This window comes from Sturnira hondurensis, unplaced genomic scaffold, assembly GCF_014824575.4.
Source record: "Sturnira hondurensis isolate 20B ecotype Veracruz unplaced genomic scaffold, ASM1482457v3 Scaffold0021209, whole genome shotgun sequence".
Taxonomy (NCBI): Eukaryota; Metazoa; Chordata; class Mammalia; order Chiroptera; family Phyllostomidae; genus Sturnira; species Sturnira hondurensis.
In genome coordinates, this window is record NW_028093840.1 from 1,157,228 (window position 1) to 1,168,787 (window position 11,560).

At 35.3% G+C, this 11,560-nt stretch overlaps 1 pseudogene; it reads left to right on the top strand.

The window, feature by feature from the left end:
• The first annotated feature begins 8,016 nt into the window (after nucleotides 1–8,016).
• On the top strand, nucleotides 8,017–8,491 carry LOC118977068 (peptidyl-prolyl cis-trans isomerase A-like; annotated as a pseudogene).
• The last annotated feature ends 3,069 nt before the right edge of the window (nucleotides 8,492–11,560 follow it).

Genomic DNA, 11,560 nt, shown 5'->3' on the forward strand with positions numbered 1-11,560 from the left:
GGTCCATGGTTGGAAGGATGAATGAAAAGATCCATAAGTGGATGATGAATACAATAAATGAATGTGAAGATAAATTTTTCACTGATACAGAAAGCAAGGTAAACTAAGAGACTGCTGAGAGTAAGTAGGAAGTATAAAAAAAGATCCTTTGGATTTCACACAACTAACATATTCTTACTCCATCTTAAATAATATAACACATTTACACACATCTGTACACATATTTGTATTTACTGGGTTTATAAGTCTACCCCTACAAAAATGTTTCTGAAAACTTAATGTTTTATAACAGAACTCATAGTTTCCTTCAAATCTATTATAAAGATAGTGGAAATATTTTTCTTCTTTATTAGAAGAACTACAGGGTCCCACAGAAATGAAGCCTGCTTGAGTGTGTGCCGGAGTCCAGCCTTGACAGGGTTCTGGGTCCCCGAAGTATGGACAGCGCAGGCGATGAATGATGAGTCAGACACCCGATTGGATGCTGGAAAACAGCCAGCCTCTGTGGGTCTGACTGAACTCTCAGAGTTTGATTTAGGCTTTACTTTTATAGAAATTGTTGTATAACATTAAAGGAACAGGTGCATGGTGTGATCAGTTATGCAGAAAAAACCAATACAGAGGTAACCAGAAGAAGTACAAGAATTTCCATAGTTTCAGTTATGTTAAACAAAAGTTGTTTTGACCAGGAGAACCATTAATCAGACAATTTGAAATAGTTCTATGTACAGAGTTTGAATGTCTTATTGTTTGTTAAAGTTCTTAGACTTTGGCATGGGGCAAAAGGGTACATTAGACCAAGCAGAGGTTAGGAAATTCAGTATAAGGCCTTTGTGATATCTAACTTAGCTATCTATCTTTCTGTCTAAAATGTTTCTTTATATAATGTGGACTCTAACTTCTTGGTAATTGTTTCTATGTGCTTAGTTTGTAGTAGCTAACCAGCTTCTCCTGTTTCTTTGCCTGTCTAATTCTAATTAATATATGTTCCTGTCCGAGATAGAGGAGGGGCTGTTACTCCATCAACTTTTAGATATTCAGGGGCTACTTCATTAGGGGGGACTTTGTTCTCTGGCCAAAAAATTATTTTGTGTAACTTCATTGGAATTATGAGGATCATTAGACCTGAAATGCAGGTGTCTAAAAATCCCACCACCTGTTAACAGCAAAGACAAATATGCAGGGAGAGATAGACAGGAAGTCCAGCCACAGTTGCCTCTGCTGTGCAGATGCATCTCATCCATCCCAATTGTGTCAAGGGACGGCTGTTGGTCGGCTTCTGACAAGTGTGGTTGGTAGGGTAATACTATGGGAGTGATAATTTATAGTGTTTTTATAGTTTTAATTTGAACATTTCACTTAAAATGTCATATGGTATGCTTGAGTGTGATAGTGTAATATTACAGAATTAATTACATGTTTATGATTTTATAATAAGAGATTGTCTAATAAAAAAGAGTCATTATTTGTGCTGGGCCCCTGTAGTTCATACTGTTGAATCATATTTAATTTAATCTCTTCTGCCAATCTCTGCCTTACAATTTGAGCACTTAATCATTCAAATTTAATGTATATACTGATGAGGTAGTATTTAACCCTGTCATTTTACTATTTGTTTTTATATATCTTATGTCTTTCAATTTCTCTATCCATCCATTACTTTTTTTGCTTGTTACATAGATACATTCTAGAATTCTTTAAAAATGTTTCCTTTTATTTGTTTTAGTGTATACTTTTTTCATTATAATAAAACTGGGTACCTAGAAGAAGAAAATTAATATTTCAATTTAAAATACTCTAGTTCCGAACAAAGCAGGAGCGATCACAATACCTGATATCAAACTATTACAAGGCCACTGTAATCAAAACAGCCTGGTACTAGCATAAAACAGGCACATAGACCAATGGAAAAGAGAGCCCAGAAATAAACCCAAGTCTCTACAGTCAATAAGTATTTGACTAAGTGGGAAGAAGCATAAAATGGAGTAGAAACAGCCTCTTCAACAAAGGGTGCTGGGAGATCTGGACAGCTACATGCAAAAAAAAAGGAAACTCGATAACCAACTTATACCATACAAAAAAATAAATTCTGGGTGGGTAAAAGACTTAAATATAAGTTGTAACACCATAAAAGTCATAGAAGAAAATATCAGCAGTAAAATCTCAGACATTCCACGCAGCAATATCTTCATTGGTATGACCCCTAAAGCAAGGGACATAAAGGAAATAATTAAAAAATGGGACATCAACAAATTAAAAAGCTTCTGCATGGCTAAAGAAAACAGTGTTAAAATGAAAAGAGAACCAACTATATGGGAAAAGTTCATAGTCATAGTCATATGACTGTGAATGACATACTGTGACATGCTGTTCATAGTCATATTTGTGAATGACACATCAGACAAGGGCTTGATCTCCAAAATATATAAAGAATGCACCCAACTATACTCCAGGAAGACAGAAAACCTAATTAAACAATTGGCAAAATACTTGAACAGACACTTCTCTGAGAAGGACATAAGGAGGGCCCAAAGACATATGAAAAGATGCTCAGCATCACTGGGCCAGAAAGATGCAAATTAAAACCACAATAAGGTACCACTTTACCCCAGTCAGAATGACCATCATAAAACAAATCAACAAACAAGCGTTGGAGAGAATGCACAGAAAAGGGAACCCTTATGCACTATTGGCAGGAATACAGACTGGTGCAACCACTGTGGAAAACAGTATGGAATTTTCTCAGAAAACTAAGAATGGAACTGCCTTTTGACCCAGCAATTCCACTGCTCAGATTATACCCTAAGAAGCCTAGAACACCAATCTGAAAGAACCTATGCACCCCAATGTTCATAGCAGCACAATTTACAGTAGCCAAGTGCTGGAAGCAACCTAAGTGCCCATCAGCAAATGAGTGAATCAAAAAACTATGGTATATTTACACAATGGAATTCTATGCAGCAAAGAGAAAGAAGGAGCTCCTCCTACTCTTTGGGATAGCATGGGTGGAACTGGAGAGCATTATGCTAAGTGAAATAAGCTAGGTGGCGAGGGACAAATACCATATGATCTTACCTTTAACAGGAACATAATCAACAAAAGAAAAAAGCAAACATAATATAACCAGAGACATTGAAATTAAGAACGATCTAACAATAGCCAGAGGGGAGGCGGGGGCAGTAGGGAGAAGCATTTTCAGGAACTACTATAAAGGACACCTGGACAAAACCAAGGGGGAGGGTGGAACCAAGAGATGGGGGTAGGTTTGGCTGAGGTTGGGGAAAATGCAGACAACTGAAATTGAACAATAAAGTAATTAAAAATAAAATAATCTAGTTCAGTTTAATAATAATTTAAATAGTATAGAAAACTTTGCTCCAATGTACTTCTGTTTCATTCCTCTCTTTTGTATTATTCTCATACAAGTTACATTGCTATACATTATAAGGTCATCAAATTTTATAATTATTGCTTTATGCAGCTTTATTTAAAAGAAATAATAAGAAAAATATAACAACAAAAGTACATCGGTGCTGTCCATAATAGCATTTCAGCTACCTTTACTGGTGCTCTTTATTTCTTTGTATATATTTAAAAAATCTACTGTCTTTTTATTTAGCCTAAAGTTTTACTTTATTATTTCTTCTATGGTATGTTTTCTGGTTAGTCAGTTTTTGTTTTCCCAGAAATCTTTTTATGTTTTTTGTTATCGAAGTGGGATTTAGTTGCATATAAAATTCTCAGTCAATAGCCTTTTCCTGCCAGCACTTTGGAAATGTCATTTTGTTGCTTTCTGATTTTCATGACCTCTGATAAGGCAGCTGTTAATATTATTAACAATTTCTTGAAACAAATGGTTGTTTTTATGTGTCTAGGAGTAGATGTTTTTGAGTTTATTCTTATTGGTGATGGTTTAAAATCTTTAAAAGGAGAAGTTAACATTTTTCAAATCAAATTTTGGAGGATATCATCCATTATTTCTTTAATAATAATTGACTAAGGTGTCCATAACCTAAAGAAATCTATAAATTCAACACAATTCCTATTAAAATACCAATGGCATATATCACAGATCTATCATAAATATTCCAAAAATTAATATGGAGCCAGAAAAGACCCCAAATAGCCTCAGCAATCTTGCAAAAGAACAAAGTTGGAGGTATCATGATACCTGACTATACTACAAGAAGAATAATTGAAAAAGACCTGGTCCTGCATACAAACAGATATATACATAAATGAAACAGAACTAAGATCCCAGAAATCAATCCATGTGAATATGGTCAATAATATTTGATAAATGAGGCAGGAGCATATATTAGGGTAAAGACAATAAATAGTGTTGGGAAAATTGGACAGATACATGCAAAAGAAATGAGGTTAGACCACCAACTCACACTATTTACAAGAATAAACCCAAAATGAATAAAAGATTTAAGTGTAAGCTGTGAAACCATAAAAATTCAGGAAGAAAACATAAGCAGTGAAATTTCAGACATCTCCTGTGGCATTATTTTGGTTACCAAGGGCAAGAGAAATAAAGGAAAAAATAAACAAATGGGACTGCATCAAACTAAACAGCTCTGCAAAGCAAAGGAAGACATCAACAAAATAAAAATAAAACTCTATGGGAATAAACCTAACTAAGGAGGTAAAAGACCTGTATACAGAAAACTACACAACATTGAAGAAAGAAAATCAAGGAAGACATAAACAAATGGAAACCTATACTGTGTTCATGGATTGGAAGAATTAACATCATCAAAATGTCCATACTACCCAAAGCAATTTACAGATTCAATGCAATACCTATCAAATTACCAATGAAATATTTCACAGACATAGAACACTTCAAAAATTTATATGGAACAATAAACGACCCAGAATACTAGCTGCAATTTTGAGAAAAAAGAACAAAGTAGGAGGGATCACAATACCTGATATCAAACTGTATTCCAAGGCCACTGTAATCAAAACAACCTGATATGGCATAAAAATAGGCACATAGACCAATGGAACAGAACAGAGAGCCCAGAAATAAACCCAAGTCTCTATGGTCAATTAATATTTGACAAAGGGGACAGTAACATAAAATGGAGTAAAAATAGCTTCTTCAACAAATGGTGTTGGGATAACTGGACAGGTATGTGCAAAAAAATGCAACTTGAGCAACAACTCACACCATACACCAAAATGAATTCAAGGTGGATAAAAGACTTAAATATAAGCCGTGAAACCATTAAAATCCTAGAGGAGAACATTGGCAGGAAAATCTCAGATATTTCACAGAGCAACATTTTTACTGATATGTCCCCTAGAGCCAGGGGCATAAAGGAAAGAATAAACAAATGGGATCTCATCAAAATTAAAAGCTTCTGCATGGCTAAAGAAAACAGTATTAAGATAAAAAGAGAACCAACTGTTTGGGAAAAGGTATTTGCCAATGATACCTCAGACAAAGGTTTAATCTCCAAAATATACAAAGAACTCACACGATTCCACTCTAAGAAGACAAGCAACCCAATTAAAAAATGGGCAAAGGGCTTGAACAGACACTTCTCCAAGGAGGACATACAGAGGATCCAGAGACACATGAAAAGATGCTCAATATCGCTACCTATCAGAAAGACGCCAATTAAAACCACAATGAGATACCACTTTACACCAGTCAGAATGGCCATCATAAACAAAGCAACAAACAACAACTGTTGGAGAGGTTGTGGGGAAAAGGGGACCCTAGTTTACTGTTGGTGGGATTGCAGACTGGTACAACCATTATGGAAAACAGTATGAAATTTTCTAAGAAAACTAAAAATGGATGTGCCTTTTGATCCAGCAATTCCACGATTAGGAGTTTATCCTAAAAACCCTGAAACACCAATCCAAAACAACCTATGTGCACCAATGTTCATAGCAGCACAATTTACAATAGCCAAGAGTTAGAAGCAACCTAGGTGCCCATCAGTAAATGATTGGATCCAAAAACTATTGCATATTTACACAATGGAATTCTATGCAGCAGAAAGAAAGAAGGAGCTACTACCCTTTGCAACAGCATGGATGGAACTGGAAAGCATTATGCTGAGTGAAATAAGCCAGATGGTGAAAGACAAATACCATATGATCTCACCTTTAACAGGAACCTAAACAACAAAACAAACAAGCAAGAAAAATATGACCAAAGAGACTGAAATACAGAACAGGCAGACAGACCAGAGGGGAGAGGGGAGAGAATTTCAGGGGAAAAGGGGAAGGATTCACAGGAACAAGTATAAAGGACACATGGGCAAAAACTAAGGCATGGGGAGGGATGTGAGGGAGGTGGGGAGCACTGGGGGGGTGGGCTAGGATGGAAGTATAAGACAGAGAACTTGAACAATAATTAAATAAATTTAAAAATTCTATGGCATAACATATATGCCAGTGATATAGGCTGATAAGTGGTTGATTTCTAAAACATAGAAAAAAATTATACAACTTGACACCCTGAAGACAAATAATCCAATTTTAAAATGGTCAAAGGACATGAATACAAACTTCTCCAAAAAGGACATGCAGATGGCCAACAGACATATAAAAAGATGCTCAAAGTCACGAATCACTAGAGAAATGCAAATTAAAAGCACAATGAGGTATCAGCTCACACGTGTCAGAATGGCTATCATCAATAAGTCAACAAAAAAGTTCTGGCAAGGATATGTAGAAAAGAGAACTTTAGTGCATTATTGATGGGAATGTAGATTGTTACAGCCACTATGGAAGATAGTATGGAGTTTCCTCAAAAAGTTAAAAATGGAACTGCCTATTGACTAATTATCCCACTTCTGGGAATACATCCTAAGAATCTCGAGATACCAGTTCAAAAGAATATATGCACACCTATTTCATAGCAGTGTCATTTACAATTGCCAAGATTTAGATACAGCCCAATTGCCCATCAGTAAATTAGTGGATAAAAAAGCAGTGGTGCCTTTACACAATGGAATACTACATGGCTATAAAAAAGAAGGGAATCTGACTTCCGCCAAGATGGAGGCATAGGTGGAAACACTGTGCCTTCTCCCACAACCAAGTTTGGATACAACAAAAGTTTCGGAGAACTAAGACACACCCAGAGACCAGAAAACCGAATTATACAGAGGAAGTCCGACAGCTATGAACCATTCAACAGGAACGGTAAGAGAGGCAGAGCCAGCAGCGGAGCAAGGTTGGGAAGGACAGACCTAGGAGCGCAGGCAGCCCGGACCTAGTCGGGGTGCGGGGCAGACTGACCAAGGTCGCACATTCGCCCGCAGTGAGACGGACCACGCAGGCCCCAGGGGGCAAACCCAGTGGTGGAGGGCTGACAGCAGTGGCACACTCGAGTGCAGTGGAGCGGGGCGCGTGGCCCTGGTGAATTGGTCAATTGTTTTCATTTTACAGTAACATTTATAAACTATGCCATTGTATTCAAATAATTTTATGTTCTTTTTTCAAAGGTAGAAATGACAAGAAATTTTAAAATGTCTTTATGATGCATGACAAGTTATCATGACAAAATATATAATATCTTACAAATGATTATCAATTTTTATTATCATTAGAATGAGTCACTGCATTTTACACAATGATTTCATTTTTATTTCAGTTAAAATTTCAACATTCAGTTAAGCCATAATATTTAAGCCATTTTTATATTTGCATTGTTCCCAGTTTAGAATATAAATTTTTATTTTTGTTATAATGTAATTATTATGATTAACAGTATAAATCAATAAATTTTAGAAGCTTACTAGACTACATGTTTTTAAATATTAGTATCAGAAACAATAGGTGTCTGGTATTTCAGTATATTTTTTGTTGCAAGAAACGAAACAAAAAAAATAATTCAGTATGACTCATGTAATAAGGACTTATTAGCTCAAATAATGGAAAGTTAATGAGCAGGGAACTTTTATGCATAATTTAATTCACCAGAACAATGATGTCATAAGCCCCTTGCAGACATTGCAGCTGGGGATCTTCCTGCACCCAGACATGGTCAACGCCACTGTGTTCTTAGACATCATAAGCCCTTGGGCCACATCTGCTTTGATATGTTTCCAGACAAATTTCCAGACAGCAGAAAACATTCAAGCTCTGAGCACTGAGTGGAAAGGATTTTGTTATAAAGATTCCTGCTTTCATAGAATTATTCTGGGATTTACGTGCCAAGGTGGTGACTTCACACACCGAAATGGCACAGGCAGCAAGTCCATCTATGGGTAGAAATTTGATGATGAGAATTTCATCCTGAAGCACACAGGTCCTGGCATCTTGTCCATTGCAAATGCTGGACATAACAAATAGTTCCCAGCTTTTCATCTGCACTGCCAACACTGAGTGGCTGGATGGCAAGCATGTAGACTTTGGCCAGGTGAAAGATGGCATAGATGTGATAGTCATGGAGCACTATGGGTCCAAGAATGGCAAGACCAGCAAGATCACCATTACTGACTGTGGTCAACTCTAATAAATTTGACTTGTGTTTTCTCTTAAACATCAGGTCATTCCTTCTGTAGCTCAGAAGACCACCACTTCACCCTCATCTGCTTGGAACATTGTGTAATCATGTTCTCACTGCACTTCATTGTGCTCCATGTTTTTCTTACCCTTTCCAAGTCTAGCTGGATTGCAGAGTTAAATATATGATTATGAAATAAAAAATAAACAAAAATAATAATGTCATAAGGACTCCAATTTTATTCATTCTCTCCACTCTGCATTGTGTGATATAAGGTTTATTCCAATGCTGGTTTCCCTTTTAGTGCTAAACAGTCAGAGGACCACTTGCTTCTTTAACTACTCAAGTATAGAAAGAGGATTTCTTCTGGAGGTTATTTCAGGAGACTAATGAATTGTGTTTATTTGTTTCTCTCAAGGCTCCAGTCATCTCTACATTGACATTATTGGACCACATTGGGTCATATGTCAATCACTACAATAGTAAATATTGACAGTGGATGGGATGTTAGATCTGAGCAGTTTGTCCTTTTCTATAGTTGAGATCAGTTACCTTTACTTCTAATTTAAAATAAATTGGCTGCAGGGGAAATGTGGAAGCATTAATAAGAGGTGAAGGGGGTGAGAAAGGTGTTGTGCAGGCATATAAAATATCCATGGCAGAGTTTCTTTAAGGGGAGATCCTCGGGATTCTGATAAAAATCTTAATTTTCAGTGACCATCACTTGCCATTGTCCTTCTCCTGCTTAGATTTAGTAAGCCACCAGCCTTTTTTACAAATATTTAAGTAACTACATTTCCAAAATGTACTAGGAATTTCCAAACAAACATCTTTTGGTACTAAGTATTTCCCAATTTATGTAAAGTGACTTAGGCTACTATAGATAAAATCTTCGTGGAAGGAAAGGATAAAATTTATGAAGTTGTATTATCTCTATTAAAACTACTTATGTTATTGTGCTAAAGCTTTTTATACAATGTTACATTTAATCCTTATAAAAATCATTAATGCTAGATGCATATTATTGTAATATGATATCAAAAATTCAGATTAAAAGACATGAATGTCCCTAGAATAACATGATCTCAATGTATATGCTGCAAATCACTACCATGATATGTTTGCAACATTTTGCAAATTTTGAAAATAAAACATGAATAAACATCCTAACATAATCTTGGCTCCTTGGCAGAATCTTTTAAGTGGAGCAATGACCCTAGATCACCCACAATATTACCTCATCTGGATTATCTGAAGGAGGAGGAGACTCTGGGGCACAGGACAGAGAACTTGGAAGCCTTGACTTAATTCTAACTGATAATGCTATGCGAGCAAGCAATTTAACTTGGGTGTTTTCCAGAAAGAAAACAACCAAATCATTTTTATTCCTCCCGGAGGTGTTAGCACAATTTCTTAGCGCATAGAAGACTAGCTCCTCTTCCTGAAAAAAAGGCAAATATCAGGGAATTCCACCAATAAAAATAGCTATCTTCTAAGTAAAAGTTTAAGTAGAAAATATTTCACTCAAAAATCTTGTTTTTTAATTAAAGGTAAACATTTCTGTGATGACACTTTGAAGTGTATTATTTTAGCCTTGAATCTCAATTTATATTTTAAATTGAATAAAATAAAATTATTTTTAGTTAGGTACTTAATGGAAACACAATAATTCTTGCTAGGTTCCTTGAAGATTTTCCTAAAGAATATGTTTTTAGCAGAAGACCACTGCAATATGGCTTGGGTGGAAAAGAATTAATATTTAATCTTTAGCAGTTAACATTTATACTTTAAGTAATAGAAAGAAATAAAAGTTTCCCTACATTTTAAATAAATCTAAAATACCATTGCATTTTTATATAATAGCTTTATTAAGACAGAATTCATACGCCATTAGTTCACTTTTTGAAAGAGTACTAATTCTGTTTTTAGTATATTCACAGATTTGTGACATCATCACCATCACAATCTAATTTTATTTTTTTAAAGATTTTATTTATTTATTTATTTATCTTTAGAGGAGAAGGAGAGAAAGAGAAACATCATTGTATGCTTGTCTTTTGTGCATCCTCTGCTGGGAACTAGCCTGCAGGGAACTGCCTGCAACCCAGGCATGTTGCCCTGACTGGGAATCGAACTGAGATCCTCTGGTTTGCAGGCTTGTGCTCAATCCACTGAGCTACACCAGCCAGGGCCCACAATCTAATTTTAGAACATTCTTATCGCCTTCCAAAAACACTCATACCTATTCTGCAGTCTCCATTCCCCCATTCTACCAGTCCTGAACAACCAAAAATCTATATCCTGTCTTTCTTGATTTACCTATTTTCGGCATTTCATATAAATGGAATAATTAGATTATGCAATCTTTTGTAACAGCTTCTTTTGTGTAGCATAACATCTAGGTGTATCCATGTTATAGCATGTATCAGTAATTCATCTTTTTATGGCTGTATAATGTTCCATTATGTGGATAAACCACATTTTGTTCCCAATTACATTGTTGATAGACATTTTGTTTGTCCCCTCCTTATGTCAATTATAAACAATGCCGCTATAAACATTTTTCTACAAGAATGTGGATATATATTTTCATTTATCTTGGATATATACTTGGTAGTGAAATTGCTGGATTATATATTAACTTTTATTCTGTTTTATACAAACAATGCCCCAAATCCACCAAATTTAGAAGAGGTACTACATGTAATTTCTTAAACAATTTAAAAAATTGAAACCTGGACAAGGCTTATAGCAAACAAATAGGAAAATTGAGCAATCCTTCCATTAGTCACAGACTTTTTTCCAAAACAAAGGAAAAATTGTACTGACATTAAAATTATGTTTATAATATTTTTATAGTTGAACTTAAATGATGGTTCACATTCAAAATATCACATTTTTATTGAAAATATTCTAATTACCCTAGAGAGAGATAGTCAATACTACAATTTTTAAGTCATTTCTTTTTCTTTCATTTGACAATTTAAAAAAAATTTTAGTTGAATGTACTCTTTCACATTTACTATAATTTCTGACCATTTTTATTCCACCTCACCACCCCCTATAGATGAACCATAA